The sequence below is a fragment of the Euprymna scolopes genome, unplaced genomic scaffold, assembly GCF_053919585.1.
Source record: "Euprymna scolopes isolate OS-2025 unplaced genomic scaffold, ASM5391958v1 sca760, whole genome shotgun sequence".
In the NCBI taxonomy this organism is placed as follows: Eukaryota; Metazoa; Mollusca; class Cephalopoda; order Sepiida; family Sepiolidae; genus Euprymna; species Euprymna scolopes.
In genome coordinates this window covers 1-7,500 of record NW_027633836.1, presented here as the reverse complement: position 1 = coordinate 7,500, position 7,500 = coordinate 1, and the positions used below count along the sequence as shown (strand labels likewise).

Genomic DNA, 7,500 nt, shown 5'->3' with positions numbered 1-7,500 from the left:
GACCGACACCCTTTCGGGGATCTCATGGGCGTCGCGTTAGGCACCTTAGCCGGACGTTTGGTTCATCCCACAGCGCCAGTTCTGCTTACCAAAAGTGGCCCACTTGGCACTCGCATTCGAGGTGACCAACCGCCCAGCGAAGCGTGCTGGCGGCGGCGGCCGGATGGGTCGGCTCCGTCGTTCGGGAGAGTCGGCCCGTTCCACCCGTTCCGAGTTCGAGAGTAGGTCGAGGCCGTGAACGGCCCCGGGGCCTCCAATCGTTCGCTTTACCGGATGGAATTGCGACGATCGAGCGCCAGCTATCCTGAGGGAAACTTCGGAGGGAACCAGCTACTAGACGGCTCGATTGGTCTTTCGCCCCTACACCCGGTTCCGACGATCGATTTGCACGTCAGAGGCGCTTCGGACTTCCACCAGAGTTTCCTCTGGCTTCATCCCGACCGGGCGTGGATCGCCATCTTTCGGGTCCCTGGTCGCTCGCTACGCCAGAGTCGGCCGAGTCGTACTCGGAAAAAGGGGAAACCGACCCGGGGGTGATGCGCCCGCGCGCAGCGCCTAAACTCGACGACAAAATAGGACTAGTTCAAGCCGCGGGATCTCACCGATGGGCGGAAGGAGGATATGGAAGCTGGCGCCCGGCAATTCCCCTTTTTGGAAGATGCGCCGGTCCCCTCTCGGGGAGGAGGGAAAAACAACCGCACGTCAGCCACGAGCCTTCCCTCTCCTATCTCTCTCGGGAAGAGAGAAAAAAGGAAAAGTTGCGGGCACCGCAGCAGCGACGGCGGAAGGCCGAAAACGCCGCGCCGGCGGGATCGGGCACGGCTCGGAGGCGGGTGAGGCGAGGAGAAGACGACGGCACGAGACCGACGACACCCCCCGACGACCCCCGGACGACTTTGCCACGACACCTCTCCCGATCGACGCCCTCCTACACGCTCTCTCGCTTTCGCTTCGCCTTCGGGGTTAGTCAGAGGTGGCCCCTACGACTCGCGAACGGCCAGGACTCCTCGGTCCGTGTTTCAAGACGGGTCGGGTGGGTTGCCGATGCACGTCGCTGACCCGGGGTGGCGGGCGGCTCGAGTAAAAAAGCGTCGCCGAGCGACCTCTCCGGAAACGGAAACGGGCGCGGGCGGGGTTGCCCCCGACAAGAACCCGAAACGTCGGCGAGGTGCGTGACGGCGAGGCCGCGCCAGTCCTATCCCGCCTCTCATCGCGCACGCGCCCGAGACGGTGGGGCGCCTAAGGAGCGACACACAGAGTGCGTCGCCCGCACGCGACTTCCGGCGGGATCAAAACGGACCGGCTCGCCACGTGTAACGGATCGTGTCAGATTTCCTCCGTTCCCGGCAGAAAGGGGCAGTTACGTTCGCGGGCCCGACGGCCGGTGGCCCCCGACTTCACAAGGTGGGAAGACGGGGGTTTTCAGGGTGATGAAACGCCTGCCGCCTACGGAAAAAAACCCGCGTGTTCGACCTGCACGCCGGGAACGGGTCGCGACGACGGACCGGAGGGAAGTGCGTCCGGTGCCGGCCGCGCGGAGGTCGCGCCGAAGCGCCCGCGCCATGATTACGCCGAGCGATGAGAAGGGGACGGGTGCAGCGGAGTCGCGCGCGGAGGGAGCAGGAGGAAAGAAGAAGCGGCGGCGACGGATGCGGCGGGTTAGGGCCCGGCGGCAGCAGCGATCGAGAGGACGAGTCCCCTCCGTCGCAGCCAACCGACGCAGCCACCTACCGACGCCGCGGTCGTCACCACGTTTCCCTTCCCGCTATCCACGCGGCCCGTCTCCTTCGTCGGCGACGCGGGCACAAAAGCTGGCCCGCGGAGAACGAGTTCCCCGCGGACACGACGAACGACGACCTGTGCCGCGACGGCCTCTCTTTCAAGAACACACATCGAGTTTGGCTCGAGCCTAGGCAGCACCGGACTGAGTCCCCCCGCGATCGCGGTGAGCGGTCCCACCCGTTTACCCCTGGGCGGTTTCACGTTCTCTTGAACTCTCTCTCCAAAGTTCTTTTCAACTTTCCCTCACGGTACTTGTCGACTATCGGACTCGTCCCGGTATTTAGCCTTGGATGGAGCTTACCACCCGATTTGGGCTGCGTTCCCAAGCAACCCGACTCTCGGATCGAAGGCCGTCGCTCGCCGTCCGCACCGAATGGGCCTGGCACCCGCCGCGGGCGGCCCCGATCGAGGGAACTCCGAACTATGCGAGACGAAAACGAACGGCTGCCTTCGACCCATGCGCCACACGTCCCGAAGCCTTTAACTTGCGACGGGATTCGGCGTTGGGCTTCTCCCGGTTCACTCGCCGTTACTAAGGGAATCCCGGTTGGTTTCTTTTCCTCCGCTTAGCGATATGCTTAAGTTCAGCGGGTCGTCTCGTCCGAGCCGAGGGCGGCGGTTTTTAGTAGAGTGTGGTGTTTGGAGGAGAGGAATCTCGATCGGTACCCTCCGTGTGACGACGGCTGGCCGATATAGCGCCCGTCCGACCGAAAATGAAGAAGCCAACAATTAAAAAAAAGCGTGGGTCCTCCCCATCCGACGTTGCCTACGACGCGGCCACCTTTTTACGGTGCGACGGCCGTGCTCGTCGCGCTGCTCGAGGCGTCGCTGAGAGACACCTTCATGAGGCAGAGAGCGAGACGAGCAGGCGGCGCTTACGTCGGCAGTCGGTTAGGTCGGTGCTTTTTTTTTTGTTTTGTTCTCCCTTCGGCTGCTTTCGGACAGACTCCTCCTGCTCCTCCTCCACAGTGTTTCTTCACGCGGTCGAAAAGGGAAAAGACTCCGCGGTCTGCCAGCGGGAGACGAAGGAGGAGGCCGGAGAGGGTTTTAAAAAAAAAAAAGACATTGAAAGGAGTCAATTCTTTTTTTATTTTTCTTCCCCCTCGTCACTCGCTCCTGCGACGTCCCGGTTACCACCGTGCCGAGGACCGGGCGGGCACGGGGACGGCAAGATGTCGTTTCGTTAACGGAGAAAGACATGTAACGTTCCGCCTCTCGACCGGACGTGGCCCCGAGACAAGGGATCTCGGGGCCGCAATGTGCGTTCGAGGTGTCGATGTTCACTGAGTCCTGCAATTCGCATCAGTTCTCGCGGCTGGCCGCGCTCTTCATCGACGGACGAGCCGAGTGATCCCCCGTCCAGGGTTCAGCACTTGGGTTTTTTATATTAGTTTTTGTTTATATAGATTTAGTAGTGTGCGAGGAGGTCTGTGCGAGGAGGCGTGACGGCATTGCAATGTCGCGAGTAGTTTGTTTTTAGCTAGCGGCGGTGGCACAGCGGCTGCAAAAAAAACAAAAAACGATAAAGCGGCGACAAGGCAAAGAAGAAGCGGCCATCACTTGCGGTGGGCGAAAAAACAAACAGGTGGTAAGACGCGGAAGCAAGCAAGAAGAGCTGGGGCTTTAAAAACCTCCGCGTCACCACAAATCTATCTCTCGCTCCGCCTTTTATAGGTTTGTTTGCGCGCATTCGAGGCGTTGACGCCGACAGACAGAGGAGGTAGGCCGGAAAACAACAAACCAGTCTCGAACGGGAAAACGGTAATGATCCTTCCGCAGGTTCACCTACGGAAACCTTGTTACGACTTTTACTTCCTCTAAACGATCGGGTTCGGTCGTCTTCTCCAGGCATCGAACGCCGAGGCGTAGATGCACGAGTGTCGTGACGGACACGTCGCGCACTGCCCGGCGGCGTCGTCGGCCAGATCCGAGGACCTCACCGGACCGTTCGATCGGTAGTAGCGACGGGCGGTGTGTACAAAGGGCAGGGACGTGATCGACGCGGGCTGTTGACCCGCGCCTACCGGGAATTCCTCGTTCACGGGGTTGGTTACAGGCCCCGATCCCTATCACGGGAGGTGGTTCAGAGGTTTCCCAACCCTCTCGGGCCGGGGCGAAGTCCCCGCTGATACCTCCAGTGTAGCGCGCGTGCGGCCCCGGACATCTAAGGGCATCACAGACCTGTTATCGCTCCGCCTCGTGTGGCTTTCTGCCACCCGTCCCTCTAAGAAGTGCGTGAGAAAACCGACCCGGACCCGAGCGCCACGGAGGACGCCGAGCCCGCCGTAAAAATCACTGACATCGGCGCACTAGTTAGCAGGCCGGAGTCTCGTTCGTTATCGGAATCAACCAGACGGATCGCTCCACCAACTAAGAACGGCCATGCACCACCACCCACCGAATCGAGAAAGAGCTATCGATCTGTCAATCCTACCGGTGTCCGGACCGGGTGAGTTTTCCCGTGTTGAGTCAAATTAAGCCGCAGGCTCCACTCCTGGTGGTGCCCTTCCGTCAATTCCTTTAAGTTTCAGCTTTGCAACCATACTCCCCCCGGAACCGAACTCTGGTTTCCCGCAGGCTACCCGCCGGGTCATGGAAGCGAACGCCGGCGGATCGCCGGTCGGCATCGTTTACGGTCGGAACTACGACGGTATCTGATCGTCTTCGAACCTCCGACTTTCGCTCTTGATCGAGGAAAACGTGCTTGCCACACGCCATCGCTGCAGTTCGTCTTGCGACGATCCAAGAATTTCACCTCTAACGTCGCAATACGAGTGGCCCCGACCGCTCCCTTCGATCATTGCCTCGCCGTAGACGGAGACCGACAGACGTAGACGAGGCCCTCTTCCATCATTCCATGCTTATCGTATGCAAGCTTGAACAGCCCGCTCTGAGCACTCTAATTTTTTCAAAGTGAACGTACCGGCCGCCGCGGACACTCGGTTAAGAGCACCCTTGGAGGAGAAACCGCCGACCGCAACACGCGCGCAGACAAGACACGAAGCAGGGACTCGGAGCGGACCGGGGGGTTCAAAAAAAAAGAGGAACGCGCGGAAAGGGAGAGGGAGAGAAGCGCGGGGGTCAGAGTGCGGGGATGCGAATGAACACACCCAAACACACACACGTAGCACCCCCCGTTAGACTACTCCCGGAACCGAACCGACGACCACTTGTTTTTTTTTTCCCGGATCCCGATCACGACCTCCTCGTCCACCTCGCCGGCAGGACCGCGTGGCGGGTATGCTAGCGGTTGACACCGGCGGAAAGGGCCGGGAATGCGAACGGACGACCAAAGTCAACGACGGACGATGGCGCCGCCGCCCCGGGGCCGCTTGCGCGACCACGAACCCGAGTTCGGACTACGAGCTTTTTAACCGCAACAACTTTAATATACGCTACCGGAGCTGGAATTACCGCGGCTGCTGGCACCAGACTTGCCCTCCGGTTGGTCCTCGTTAACGGATTTGAAGTGTACTCATTCCGATCGCGGGGCCTCGACAGAGTCCCGCGTCGTTATTTTTCGTCACTACCTCCCCGTGCCGGGAGTGGGTAATTTGCGCGCCTGCTGCCTTCCTTGGATGTGGTAGCCGTTTCGCATGCTCCCTCTCCGGAATCGAACCCCGATTCCCCGTTACCCGTAGTAACCACGGTAGGCACTTAACCGACCGTCGACAGTTGATAGGGCGGACCCTCGAGAGACCCGTCGCCGGGCGTGAAAGCTCGTGCGATCGACCAGTGAGTTATCCAGAGTCACCAAAGCGGAGCGCGCCGCCCTATGAGCCCCGCCACCGAACGGACCCGCGAGCGGGAACGCCGACGACGGGAGGACGGAATGACGCGCATCGGTCTCAGTCTAATATGTAGCGCCGCGACCCGGAACGGCCGACGCGGGTGCCAGCGCGCGAGGCGTGGCGACGACGGCGCGCCGACCGATCGCGGCCTGTGTCACATGTATTAGCTCTAGAATTGCCACAGTTATCCATCGCCTCCGAGGAGGAATACGGTCCCGAGGATTAGGTCCGGTTCCTGAGCCATTCGCGGTTTCGCCCGTTCTAATGCGTGGCGTGAACTTACACTTGCATGGCTTAAGCTTTGAGACAAGCATATGACTACTGGCAGGATCAACCAGGTATCGTTGGAATTTGGGACTTTGTTTCGACAGAACGACAGACCGACCGACCGACCGACCGACATAAGACAGACAACTACAACGACGGGCACGTGTTTATTTGTTTTTCGAGGAGGTTCGCCGTCAGTAGAAGCGCGCTGCCCGCGCTGATGGCCTCTTTTTTGTTTCTCCCCTGACTTGGACCGAGACCGAGACTCAAAGAACGAAAGCGACCAACGTCGACAACAACAACGACAACGGCACCCTTGACAGCGATACATACGACAAACGACAAGCAGCACGACGGCAGTGCACACGGACATCGAGGGTCAAGGTGCAGACTGAACTCGCCGAGGTCGTCGTCATCGTGGTCGCCATCGATTCCGTCTCGTCGTCGTCGTCGTCAACGTCCACGTCACAGCCGGCCGAGAAGAGAGAACAGACGACAGCGTCGACAACAACAACATCGACAACGGCACCCTTGACAGCGATACATACGACAAACGACAAACAGCACGACGGCAGTGCACACGGACATCGGAGGTCAAGGTGCAGACTGGAATCGTCGAGGTCGTCGTCATCGTGGTCGCCATCGATGCCGTCTCGTCGTCGTCGTCGTCGTCTTCGTCGTCGTCGTCGTCATCAACGTACCAACCGACCGAGACGAGAGAGCAAGCAACAACGTCGACAACAACAACGACAACGGCACCCTTGACAGCGATACATACGACAAACGACAAACAGCACGACGGCAGTGCACACGGACATCGGAGGTCAAGGTGCAGACTGAACTCGTCGAGGTCGTCGTCATCGTGGTCGCCATCGATGCCGTCTCGTCGTCGTCGTCGTCTCCGTCGTCGTCGTCGTCGTCGCCAACGTCAACGTCAACATCACAGCCGTCATCGGGGAGGAGCTGGGACCAGGGCAGCGGCGGCGTAAATTTTCCCGTCACCTTCGTCGTCGCCTTCCGTCGACCGACCGACCGACCGGCGTCGTGTTCGTGCTCGGAAAACCGAGGAGAGACAACGTGCACATGGCGCGTTCTCGCAAGCGGCTCCTCGGTCCGATTTTTTTGGGCGGCTTTTCGAGCTTTTTTTTTTCTCACCCTTTCGTCCGTGCGACGGCGAAACGTTAGGGGAAAAAAAAAAAAAAAAAAAACGACAACAACGCGGCGGACCGGGCGAACAACATCGTCGACACACACGACATTGACGACCGGTCCCCCTTTTCACAATCGCATCGAGATAAAAACGAACGAGTCCGATTCGAGCACCGAGTCGCGAGCGGGAGGACTGTCGGTGGCAAGTATCGATCACTGGACGTGAGCGCTTCGCCGGACAGAGGATGGCTCATCCGGCAGCCGTGCAAATCGACGGTATGGGGAAAGAACGAACAAGAAGAAGCAACGACTTGATCGGCGGCTTGGGAACTGCGGACGGTGAAAACGGGTTAATCGACTGCGACCACGACTGCTCGATCGATCTTCTTTGGCGCTAACAAAGGTGGAGGTGGCGCAAGAAGGGACTAGCGCTATCACCGTCCACGTATCAGAAGATGCGGCGGCAGACGTCGACGCTTATGCGTTGTCGGACGAGAAGTCGCTGCAGCAC

At 59.8% G+C, this 7,500-nt stretch overlaps 2 non-coding genes and 1 pseudogene across 2 annotated transcripts in view; all 3 read right to left on the bottom strand.

The window, feature by feature from the left end:
* The window catches only part of LOC145276203 (large subunit ribosomal RNA), a 5,717-nt gene extending 3,320 nt beyond the window's left edge, over positions 1-2,397 (bottom strand). Inside the window, exon 1 of the ribosomal RNA XR_013867898.1 lies at positions 1-2,397. This exon is cut by the window's left edge and continues 3,320 nt beyond it. This is a non-coding gene — a ribosomal RNA (large subunit ribosomal RNA).
* Positions 2,398-2,991: 594 nt separating this feature from the next.
* On the bottom strand, positions 2,992-3,149 carry LOC145276201 (5.8S ribosomal RNA). Its single transcript, XR_013867896.1, has one exon. It is a non-coding gene; the product is annotated as a 5.8S ribosomal RNA (ribosomal RNA).
* A 395-nt stretch (positions 3,150-3,544) lies between these two features.
* On the bottom strand, positions 3,545-5,914 carry LOC145276207 (small subunit ribosomal RNA; annotated as a pseudogene).
* Positions 5,915-7,500: the final 1,586 nt, after the last annotated feature.